This window comes from Loxodonta africana, chromosome 9, assembly GCF_030014295.1.
Source record: "Loxodonta africana isolate mLoxAfr1 chromosome 9, mLoxAfr1.hap2, whole genome shotgun sequence".
Classification (NCBI taxonomy): Eukaryota; Metazoa; Chordata; class Mammalia; order Proboscidea; family Elephantidae; genus Loxodonta; species Loxodonta africana.
Genome location: NC_087350.1, coordinates 47257651 through 47270979, shown reverse-complemented (window position 1 = coordinate 47270979; position 13329 = coordinate 47257651). Strand labels below are relative to the sequence as shown.

Below are 13329 nucleotides of genomic sequence, written 5' to 3'. Positions count from 1 at the left end.
CCTCTGGGTTAGCAACCAAGCACTTAACCATTGCTTATCCAGGGCTCCTTGATAAAGGTCTAGTATTCAGAATATACAAAGAACACTTACAACTTAACAACAAGAAGATAAACAACCCAGTTAAAACATGGGCAAAGGACTTGAATAGCTTCAAAGAAGATACACAAATGGACAATAAACACAGGAAAAGATGCTCAACAACATTAGTTTTCAGGGAAATGTAAATCAAAACCACAATTAAGACACCGATTCACACCCACTAAAATGGCTATTAAAAAAAAAAAAAAACCTGAAAACAAACGTTAGTGAGGATGTGGAGAAACTGGAAGCTTCATACACTGCTGGGGAATTAAAAATGATATAGCTGCTGTAAAAAACAGTTTGGTGGTTCCTCAAAAAGTTAAACATAAACCTACCCAAACTAATACTAACTGAGGTGGAAAATCTGAACAGATCCACAACAAAGGAAGAAACTGAAGAGGTCATAAAGAAAACTCCCAACCAAAAAAAAGTCCTGACCCAGACAGCTTCACCGGAGAATTCTACCAAAAATTCACAGAGCTGATACCAACTCTACTCCAGAACATAGAAAATAAAGGAATATCCCCAAATTCATTCTATGAAGCCAGCATAACTCTGACACCAAAGCCAGGCAAAGACACCACTAAAAAAGACAATTACAGACCAACATCCCTCATGAATATAGACGCAAATATTCTAGTCAATAGAATTCAACAGCATATCAAAAAAATAATCATCATGACCAAGTAGGGTTCATACCAGGTATACAAGGATGGTTCAACATTAGAAAATCAATCACTGTAATCCACCACAGAAATAAAACAAAGGACAGGAACCACATTATCATCTCAGCTGATGCAAAAAAGGCATTTGATCATTTGATAATGTCCGATGCTCATTTCCTGATAAAAACGCTCAGCAAAACAGAAGTAGAAGGGAAATTTCTCAACATAATTAATGGCATATATACAAAACCAGAGCCAACATTATTCTCAAAGGACAGAGACTGAAAGCATTCCCCTTGAGAACAGGAACCAGATAAGGATGCCCTTTATCACCACTCTTACTCAATATTGGAAGTCCTACCTAGAGCAACAAGGCAAGAAAGGGAAATAAAGGGCATATGAATTGGTAAGGAAGAAGTATAACTATCCCTATTTGCAGGTAACATAATCATATACATAGATAATCCCAGACACTCCACAAGAAAGTTACTGGAACTAATAGAAGGATTCATCAAAGTGGCAGCGTACAAGATGAACATACAAAAATCAGTTGGATCATGGATAGGAAGACTTAACATAGTAAAAATGTCTATTCTACCAAAAGCCATCTATACATATAACACACTTCCGATCCAAATTCCAATGTCATATTTTAAGGGGATAGAGAAACAAATCACCAATTTCATATGGAAGGGAAAGAAGCTCCGGATAAGCAAAGCATTACTGAAAAAGAAGAAGAAAGTGGGAGGCCTCACTCTATCTGATTTCAGAACCTATTATACAGCCACAGTAGTCAAAACAGCCTGGTACTGGTACAACAACAGGCACATAGACCAATGGAACAGAATTGAGAACCCAGATATAAATCCATCCACGTATGAGCAGCTGATATTTGACAAAGGACCAGTGTCAGTTAATTGGGGAAAAGATAGTCTTTTTAAAAAATGGTGCTGGCATAACTGGATATCCATTTGCAAAAGAATGAAACAGGACCCATACCTCACACCATGCACAAAAACTAACTCCAAGTGGATCAAAGACCTAAACATAAAGACTAAAACGATAAAGATCATGGAAGAAAAAGTAGGGACAACCCTAGGAGCCCTAATACAAGGCATGAACAGAATACAAAACATTACCAAAAATGATGAAGAGAAACCAGATAACTGGGAGCTCCTAAAAATCAAACACCTATGCTCATCTAAAGACTTCACCAAAAGAGTAAAAACACCACCTACAGACTGGGAAAGAATTTTCAGCTATGACATCTCCGACCAGCACCTGATCTCTAAAATCTACATGATTCTGTCAAAACTCAACCACAAAAAGACAAACAACCCAATCAAGAAGTGGGCAAAGGATATGAACACACACTTCACTAAAGAAGATATTCAGGCAGCCAACAGATACATGAGAAAATGCTCTCGATCATTAGCCATTAGAGAAATGCAAATTAAAACTACGATGAGATTCCATCTCACACCAACAAGGCTGGCATTAATCCAAAAAACACAAAATAATAAATGTTGGAGAGGCTGCGGAGAGACTGGAACTCTTATACACTGCTGGTGGGAATGTAAAATGGTACAACCACTTTGGAAATCTATCTGGCGTTATCTTAAACAGTTAGAAATAGAACTACCATACAACTCAGAAATCCCACTCCTCGGAATATACCCTAGAGATACAAGAGCCTTCACACAAACAGACATATGCACGCCCATGTTTATTGCAGCTCTGTTTACAATAGCAAAAAGGTGGAAGCAACCAAGGTGTCCATCAACGGATGAATGGGTAAATAAATTGTGGTATATCCACACAATGGAATACTATGCATTGATAAAGAACAGTGACGAATCTGTGAAACATTTCATAACATGGAGGAACCTCGAAGGCATTATGCTGAGCGAAATTAGTCAGAGGCAAAAGGACAAATATTGTATAAGACCACTATTATAAGATCTTGAGAAATAGTAAAAACTGAGAAGAACACATACTTTTGTGGTTACGAAGGGGGGAGGGAGGGAGAGGGTTTTTTATTGATTAATCAGTAGATAAGAACTGCTTTGGGTGAAGCGAAAGACAACACTCAATACATGGAAGGTCAGCTCAATTGGACTGGACCAAAAGCAAAGAAGTTTCCGGGATAAAATGAATGCTTCAAAGGTCAGCGGAGCAGGGGCGGGGGTCTGGGGAACATGGTTTGAAGGGACTTCTAAGTCAACTGGCAAAATAATTCTATTATGAAAATATTCTGCATCCCACTTTGAAATGTGGCGTCTGGGGTCTTAAATGCTAACAAGCGGCCATCTAAGATGCATCAATTGGTCTCAACCCACCTGGAGCAAAGGAAAATGAAGAACACCAAGGCCACACGACAACTAAGAGCCCAAGAGACAGAAAGGGCCACATGAACCAGAGACCTACGTCATCCTGAGACGAGAAGAACTAGTTGGTGCCCGGCCACAATCGATGACTGCCCTGACAGGAAGCACAACAGAGAACTCCTGAGGGAGCAGGAGATCAGTGGGATTCAGACCCTAAATTCTCATAAAAAGACCATACTTAATGGTCTGACTGAGACTAGAGGAATCCCAGCGGACATGCTCCCCAGACCTCCTGTTGGCACAGGACAGGAACCATCCCTGAAGACAACTCATCAAACATGAAAAGGACTGGTCAGCGGGTGGGAGAGAGATGCTGATGAAGAGTGAGCTAATTATATCAGGTGGACACTTGAGAGTGTGTTGGCAACTCTTGTCTGGAGGGGGGATGGGAGGATAGAGAGAGAGGGAAGCTGGCAAAATTGTCACGAAAGGAGAGACTGAAAGAGCTGACTCAATAGGGGGAGAGCAAGTGGGAGTACAGAGTAAGATGTATATAAACTTATACGTGACAGACTGATTGGATTTGTAAATGTTCACTTGAAGCTTAATAAAAGTTAATAAAAAAAAAAATCAGTTGGATTCTGTTATGGGTTGAACTGTGTCCCCCAAAATGTGTGTCAACTTGGCTAGTCCATGATTCCCAGTATTGTGTGATTGTTCACCACTTTGTCATCTGATGTGATTTTCCTGTGTGTTGTAAATCCTACCTCTACGATATTAATGAGGTGGGATTAGCAGCAGTTATGTTAATGAGACAGGACTCACTCTATAAGATTAGGTTGTGTCTTAAGTCAATCTCTTTTGAGATATAAAAAAGAGAGGCAAGCAGAGAGACAGAGGGACCTCATTACCACCAAACAAGAAGAGCCAGAGCATGCGTCCCTTGGACCCAAGGTCCCTAAGCTGAAAAGCTCCTAGACCAGGGGAAGATTAATGACAAGGACCTTCCCCCAGAGCTGACAGAGAGAGAAGCCTTCCCCTGGAGCTGGCACCCTGATTCAGACTTCTAGCCTCCTAAACTGTGAGAGAGTGAATTTTTCTTTGTTGAAGCCATTCACCTGTGTGGTATTTCTGTTATAGCAGCACTAGATAACTAAGACAGATTCCTCTACACTAACAAAGTGAACTCCAAAAAAGAAATCAGGAAAACAAATACCACTTACAATAGCCCTCAAAAAGATAAAATACTTAGGAATAAATCTAACTAGGGACACAAAATACTTATGCAAAGAAAACTGCAAAATACTAATGAAAGAAACAAAAAGAGATCTATATAAATGGAAAAACACACTATGTTTGTGGATAGAAGACTAACATTGTGAAAATGTCAATACCACCCAAAGTGATCTACAAATATAATGCAATCCCAATCCAAATTCCAGCATTCTTTAAAGAGATGGATAAACGAATCACCAACTTTATATAGAAAGGAAAGGGGCCCTGGAAAAGCAAAATATTATTGAAGAAGAACAAAGTAGGAGGCTTCAGACTCCCCAGTCTCAGAACCTACTATACAGCCACAGTAGTCAAAACTGCCTGGTGCTGGTACAATGACTGACACATAGACAATGGAATAGAATTGAGAACCCAAAAGTAAATCCATCCACCAATGGACAGCTGATCTTTGAAAAAGGACTGATGTCCACTAATCAGGAAGAGTCTCTTTAACAAATGTTGCTGGTAAAACTGGATATCCATTTGCATAAAAATGAAACAAGATCCATACCTCACACCATACAGAAAAACTAACTCAGAACAAAGGTGTAAATGTCAAACTATAAAGATCATGGAAGAAAAAATAGGGACAATGTTAGGGGCCCTAATATACAACATAACTGAAAATGCACAAACAGCAGAAGATAAACTAGATAACTGGGATCTCCTAAAAATTAAACATTTATGCTTATCAAAAGATTTGCCAAAAGAGAACCTACAGATTGGGAATAAATTTTTGGCTACAACGTATCTGACAAGGGTATAATCCCTAAAATTGATAGAAAACACCTCAACATCAAAAAGACCAACAATCATTTAAAAATGGGCAAAAGACATGAACAGACACTTCACCAAAGAAGGCATTCAGGTGGCTAACAAGCACATGAAGAGATGCTCATGATCATTAGCCATGGGCAAGATGCAAATCAAAGCTACAATGAGATACCATCTCACCCTGACAATAATGGCGCTGATCAAAAAAAGAAAACAACAAATGCTGATGAGGGTGTGGGGAGACCGGAAGTCTACACTGCTGGTGGGAATGTAAAATGGAACAACCACTATGGAAAATGGTATGGCACTTCCTTAAAAATCTAGATTTAGAAATACCATATGATTCCTACTCCTTGGTATGTATCTTAGAGAAATAAGAGCTGTGACATAGACGCATGCACACCCATGTTCACTGCAGCATTATTCACAAAAGCAAAAAAATGGACACAATTTAAGTGTCCATCAACCGATGAATGGATAAACAAACTGTGGTACATACACACAATAGAATACTATGCAACAATAAAGAATAATGATGAATCTGTGAAACATGTCACGACATGGATGAATCTGGAGGACATTATGTTGAGCGAATAAGTCAATCTCAAAAGGACAAATATTGAAGGAGACTACTATTATAAAAAGTCATAAAAGGGTTACACCAGAAACATCTGTGATGGCTACCAGGGACAGGACAGGGAGGGAGAGAAAAATCACTGACTAGATAGTAGGCATGTGTTAACTTTGGTGAAGGAAAAGCAAAATATTTCCCCCACAGTGTGGGGGAAATCAGCACAACATGACAAAGCAAAGGAAGACACTGAGAAGTATGCAAAAATAAAAGGCAATGATGGTAAATTTTATAACATACAGAATCCTGCAACAACAGTAATAACAAACAATAATTTATGAGTGGATAAGGTAGATGTGTATGCAGAATAGGTGTGAGGGCGTATGGGAGTGCCTAAACGTGCATATATAGGTTTGACTGTGGATATTTCTATATACGTATTTGTATGTGCTGCATGTACATTCATATATACAATAGACCACACAGGGAACACAGCCATGGAAACTTCCTAGACATAACCAAACACCTCGTGGGACTGAGTTACTGGGCTTGAAGGCTAAGGACCATAATCTCAGGGGACATGTAGGACAACTGGCATAACATAGTTCATAAAGACAATGTTCTACATCCTACTTAGGTGAGTAGCAACTGGGCTCTTAAAAGCTTGTGAGCAGCCATCTAAGATACAACTATCGGTCTCTTTCCATCTGGAGCAAAGGAGAGTGAAGAAAACCAAAGATTCAAGGGACCAATTAGTCAAAAGGAGTAACGGACCACAGGAGCCACAGCCTCCACCAGCCTGAGAGAAGAAGAACTAGATGGTGCCCAGCTACCACTACAGACCACTCTGACCAGGATCACAACAGAAGGATCTAGTCAGAGTGGGAAAAAATGTACAACAAAATTCAAGTTCATAAAAAAGACCAGATTTATTGGTCTGAGAGAAACTGGAGGAACTCCAAAGACTATGGCCCTTAGAAACCCTTCTAATTTGGAACTGAAGCCACTCCCAGAGATCACCTTTCGGCCAAATCATACACAGGCCTATAAAATAAATAACACCTGGGAGGAAAGTGCTCCTTAGAATAATCATCTATATGAGACCAAAAGGGTAACATCGGTCCAAAAGCAAAGATGAGACAGCAGGAAGGGGCAGGAAAACCAAACAAATGAAAACGATAGCTCGGTGGTAATGAGGAGAGTGCTGACACATTACACAGATTGAAACCAACGTCACTGAACAATTTGTGCATAATTTATTGAACAGAAAACTAACTTGCTCTGTAAACCTTCACCTAACCCATTGCCACTGAGTCAATTCCTACTCATAGCAACCCTACAGGACAGAGTAGAACTGCCCTACACAGTTTCCAAGGAGCAGCTGGTGGATCTGAACTGCCGACCTTTTGGTTCCCCCATGCAGCTGTCAGTTTGTTGTACTGTGGGGGCTTGCATGTTGCTGGAAGCTATGCCACCAGTATTCAAATACCAGCAGAGTCACCCATGTTGAACAAGTTTCAGCTGAGCTTCTAGACTAAGACAGACTTGGAAGAAGGACCTGGCAGTCTGCTTCTGAAAAGAATCAGCCAATGCAAACCTTATGAATAGCAGCGGAACACTGTCTGATATAGTGCCAGAAGATGAGCCCCTCAGGTTGGGAGGAACTCAAAAGACAACTGGGAAAGAGCTGACTCCTCAAAGTAGGGTCAACGTTAATGACATAGATGGAGTCAAGCTTTTGGGACCTTCCTTTGCTGATGTGGCATGATTCAAAATGAGAAGAAACGGCTGCAAACGATCCATTAATAATCAGAACGTGGGATGTACAAAGTATGAATCTAGGAAAACTGGAAATCATCAAAAATGAAATGGAACGCATAAACATCAATATCCCAGGCATTAGTGAACTGAAATGGACTGGTATTGACCATTTTGAATCGGACAATCATATGGTCTACTATGCTGGGAATGACAACTTGAAGAGGAATGGCATTGCGTTCACTGTCAAAAAAAAAAAAAATTCAAGCTCTATTCTGAAGTACAATGCTGTCAGTGATAGGATAATATCCATATGCCTACAAGGAAGACCAGTTAATACGTCTATCATTCAAATTTATGTACCAACCACTAAAGCCAAAGATGAGGAAATTACCAACTTCTGCAGTCTGAAATTGATCAAACATGCAATCGGGATGCACTGATAATTACTGGTGATTGGAATGCGAAAGTTGGAAACAAAGAAGGATCTGTCCTTGGAAAATATGGCCTTGGTGAAAGAAACAATGTCAGAGATCGCCTGATTGAATTTTGCAAGATCAATGACTTCTTCATTGCAAACACCTTTTTTCAACAACATAAACAGTGACTATACACATGAACCTCACCAGAAGGAATACACAGGAATCAAATCAACTACATCTGTGGAAAGGGATGATGGAAAAGCTCGATATCATCAGTCAAAACGAGGCCAGGGGCCAATTGCGGAACAGACCATCAATTGCTCACGTGCAGGTTCAAACTGAAACTGAAGAAAATTAGAACAAGTCCGCTGGCGCCAAAGGAAGACCCTGAGTATATACCACCCGAATTTAGAGAACAACTCAAGAACAGATTTGATGTATTCAGCACTAACGACCGAAGACCAGATAACTTGTGAAATGACATCAAGGAAATCATACATGAAGAAAGCAAAAGGTCATTAAAAAGAAAGAAAAGACCAAAATGGATGTCAGAAGAGACTCTGAAACTTGCTCTTGGACGTCGAGTAGCTAAAGCGAAAGGAATGATGGAGTCAAAGAGCTGAACAGAAGATTTCAAGGAGCAGCTCAAGAAGACAAAGTTAAGTATTATAATGACATGTGCAAAGACCTGGAGGTAGAAACCAAAAGGGAAGAACACGCTCGGCATTTCTCAAGCTGAAAGAAGTGAAGAAAAAAAGTCAAGCCTCGAGTTGCAGTAGTGAAGGAGTCCATGGGGAAAATATTAAACGATACAGGAAGTATCAAAAGAAGATGGAAGGAATACACAGTCACTAAACCAAAAAGAATTGGTCGATGTTCAGCCATTTCAGGAGATAACATATGATCAGGAACCAATGGTACTGAAGGAAGAAGTCCACGCTGCTCTGAAGGCATTGGTGAAAAACAAGGCTCTGGGAATTGACGGAATACCAATTCAGATGTTTCAACAAATGGATGCAGCACTGGAAGTGATCACTCATCTACACAAAGAAATTGGAAGACAGCTACCTGGCTAACGGACTGGGAGAGATCCATATTTATGCCTCTTCTGAAGAAAGGTGATCCCACCAAATGTGGAAATTATCAAACAATATCATTAATATCATACCCAAGAAAAATTTTGCTGAAGATCATTCAAAAGCAGCTGCAGCAGTGTGTCTACAGGGAACTGCCAGAAATTCAGGCTGGATTTAGAAGAGGACGGGGAACGAGGGATATCATTGCTGATGTCAGATGGATCTTGGCTGAAAGCAGAGAATACCAGACGGATGTTTACCTGTGTTTTATTGACTATGCAAAGGCATTTGACTGTGTGGATCATAACAAATTATGGACAACATAGCGAAGAATGTGAATTCCAGAACACTTAATTGTGCTCATGAGGAACCTACACACAGATCAAGGGCAGTTGTTCAAACAGAGCAAGGGATACCGCACGGTTTAAAGTCAGGGGAAGTGTGTATCAGGGTTGTATCCTTTCACCATGCTTATTTAATGTGTATGCTGAGCAAATTATCTGAGAAGCTGAACTATATGAAGAAGAATGCAGCATCGGGATTGGAGGAAGATTCATTAACAACCTGCGTTATGAAGATGACACAACCTTGCTTGCTGAAAGTGAAGAGGACTTGAAGCCTTACTAATGAAGATCAGAGACCACAGCCTTCAGTATGGATTACACCTCAGCATAAAGAAAACAAAAATCCTCACAACTGGACCAATAAACAACATCGTGATAAATGAAGAAAAGACTGAAGTCAGGGATTTCATTTTACTTGGATCCACAATCAACACCCATGGAAGCAGCAGTCAAGAAATCAGAAGACACATTGGGCTGGGCAAATCTGCTGCAAAAGATCTTTTTAAAGTGTTAAAAAGCAAAGATGTCACTTTAAGGACTAAGATGCGCCTGACTCAAGCCATGGTGTTTTCAATTGCATGTAAAAGCTGGAAAATGAATAAGGAAAACTGAAGCAGAATTGATGCCTTTGAATTGTATTGGTGAAGAATATTGAATATACCATGGACTGCCAAAAGAACAAATAAACCTGCTTGGAAGAAGTAAAACTAGAATGCTCCTCAGACGCACGAATGGCGAGACTACATCTCATATGCTTTGGACATGTTATCAGGAGGGATCAGTCCCTGGAGAAAATTACCATATCAAACCAGTTGCCATCGGGTTGATTCCAACTCATAGTGGCTCTATAGAACAGAGCAGAACTGCTGCACAGGGCTTCCAAACCTGTAAACCTTTATGGAAGCTGACTGCCACATTTTTCTCCTGCAGAGCAACAGGTGGGTCTGAACCACCAAACACTGTTTCAATTAGCACCTGAGTGCTTTAACCACTGTGCCACCAGAGCTCCAGAATTACCATATGACCCCTGACCCCCAGCAATTCCATTCCTAGGTATATGCCCCAAAGAATTGAAAACAGGTACTCAAATATATATACACGCATGTTCACAGAAACCTATTCACGATAGCCAAAAGGTGGAACCAGCTTAAATGTCCATCAACAGAATAGATAAACAAATTATGTTATATGCATATAATGGAATATTATTCAGTAGTAAAAAGGAATGAATTACTGACATATACTACAACTGGATGAACCTTGAAAACATTATGCTACGTGAAAGAAGCCAGACACAAAAGGTCATATATATTGTATGATTTCGTTTGTATGAAATATCCTGAATACGTAAATCCGTAGTCCAGGGGTTGCCAGGGGAAAGAGGGAAGAGGGTAGTGAGAAGCAACTGCTTAATGGGTGTGGGTTTCCTTTTAGGGCGATGAAAATGTTTGGAACTAAACAGAGGTGGTGGTTCTACAACATTTGAGTGAACTAAATGCCAATGAATTATTCACTTTAAAATGGTTAACTTTCTGCTACGTGGATTTCAAAAACCAAAGCCACATACTTGAAAAAACAGAAGGGCAGATATGTACATGTATATAATCTAGGTTGGAAAGATCTTTCTAAATATAGCATCAAGGCCAGAAATCAAAATGGTAAAGACTGAGAAATGTGATTGCATACAATTTAAAACTTCTACACATCGAGAAACATTACAAAGAAAAATTTTAAATGTCAGAGACAAGGTCTGTGTTATCACAGGCCAGAGTGTATCCTTTCATGGAGTCAGTTTGCTACGGAAGAAAAATCAAATACATACGAAAACATGTTCCAAGTCAGTAAATATACGAACCCTCTACAGAATACAGAAGCCCTGGTGGCATAGTGGTTAAGAGCTATGGCTGCTAGCCAAAAGGTAAGCAGTCTGAATCCACCAGGTGCTCTTTGGAAACTCTATGGGGCAGTTCTACTCTGTCCTGTAGAGTTGCTATGAGTCAGAACTGACTCAACGGCAATGGGTTTGGGTTTTTTTTGGTTTTCTACAAAATACACACACAGCTTTATATAAATGTCAGGCGCTCGTGGACACCCCCAGCCCACTGAGGGAGCCTTAGTACGAACCCCTGTTGTAGAGTGAGATTTAAAGACATAAGAAAGGTTCACATACATTACATAGCATAAAAGTCCAATTTTTCTTTCTTTAAAGATTGTTTGCATAAACACAGGAAGGATCATGGGAAGGTCCAGGCCAAAAAGTAAACAATGTTTATCTCGGAGCAGTGGGGTTATGAATGATTTTTAATCTTGTGTGTCATGTGCATTTTTTTTTGAAATATTATATAATGAACATAAATTTCTTTTTTTTGAATCGGAAATTTTTTTTTTAAATTAATAAAAGGCCCATCGACCACAAAATGAGTACCAGGTGTCAGGGCTTTCAGGGCAGTGGTGTCACTAGGGAGGTGTGTGGGGCACAGACCATACCAGGTGATGTTGTCAGAGGGGGTGACACCGAATGACTATCTATAAAATTTTGGTGCGTTTCAGCAGAAATTTATTTTTTATAAAAATATCTCTGTAGTTAGTTATGACAACAACAGCATCTTTCATAACCCCAGCTTACATATATCAATAAACCTACGAGGCTAAAACTCTATGCCAATTTTACTTTTTGAAACTTCTAATTCCCTCTGGTCAGAGATGTCATTATTACCCAATTACAATCACTCTTCCAAGCACCTGGTTTCGTCTGCATGTGCTACAAGCACACTGTTGTTTTCCTTGCTGCCGCTATTTTTAAAGTTGCTGATTTTTTTCAAATTTTCTGGTGTTTTAGCTATATGGCTGTGGTAATTAGTATTTGTGAACCTATATCAATAACTTTTTAAAGAATGAAGTAGTAATTAAAGGAAAAAAGGGGTGATAAAGGGGAACTAAGATTTACGAGTAACAAATTCGTACAAAAAACATTACTAAGGATCCCGTATGGGTAACACCAACCTAGTGATGTCACTGTGTAAGGGACTTACTGCTCTCCGTGAAGCATGCTGAGGTTGCCTTGAACAAGTCCGGAGTGACCTGTGGAACCGGCAGCTTACTCTGAAGGGAAGCGTTACTATGGAATTTTGCCTTTAACCATAACCAAACTTTGTAAAGTTTGAATTTTTTAATGAGCATTTTAATATCTTTGCAATCAGAAAGCCCATTTACTGGATTATGAAGAAAGTGAGTGAGAAGGAGGACCTCGTAATCAAACAGGCAGCAACCTGTGCCAAGTACTGTGCCTGAGGCCTCTTAGAAATGGCCAAGGCAGGAGAAGCTTGCACCATGGCGTCCACTGTCTGGGCATTGAGGAGGGAGGGAACAGTCACCCGCTACTGGCTAAAGCGCTGGGCTCAGCTCCCCCATGGGGAAATCCATTCTATGTGACTGAGTGAGCTGGCCCTACCCACCTAAAGGAAGCACGTGACCCAAGCCTGGCCAATCAGAACATGCCATCCCTAGCCATGGGATTGGTTCAGAAATTGTCACATGACCACAACCGACCATGGAGCATCTGCCCTAGAAACTGTTCACTATTGCAGATGTGGATGACTGCCTTTCCTCTGGGGTCACTATGCACAGAGGCTGGGGCTAGGAATATCCACTGTGCAGAGAAATGAACCTCTCTAAGAGTTGATGTCCCCTGGACATCATTTGAGTTCCAGGTTCCTGCTGTATCCCTCACTTTCCCAACTTCAAAAGTCAAAAACATTGCCCTTTTTTGCTCAAGCTAATGTGAATTGGGTTTCTGTTAGTTACAACTGCAAAAGACCCATCTGATAGAGGACAGTACTGATGTCCACATATTGGAGATCAAAGTGGGGCACTCATGGAGTTGGAAGTGTGGTAAAATGAGTTCCCTTATGTGGCCTTTTGCCTTGGTTCTCTGGAAAAACAGCTTCAGAGATTTCCTCCTTAAACCCTGAGGAGTTACCTTTGCCCTAGTTTTCTGAAGAAGCAGTTTGGAAGAGGGGGCTCCTAGGTTGTTTTC

The 13329-nt window shown here is 40.3% G+C and overlaps 1 protein-coding gene across 6 annotated transcripts in view; it reads right to left on the bottom strand.

The window, feature by feature from the left end:
* Nucleotides 1-13329, bottom strand: part of CIZ1 (CDKN1A interacting zinc finger protein 1) — a 30286-nt gene that overhangs the window by 3294 nt on the left and 13663 nt on the right. The gene's annotated exons all lie outside the window — the stretch shown is intronic.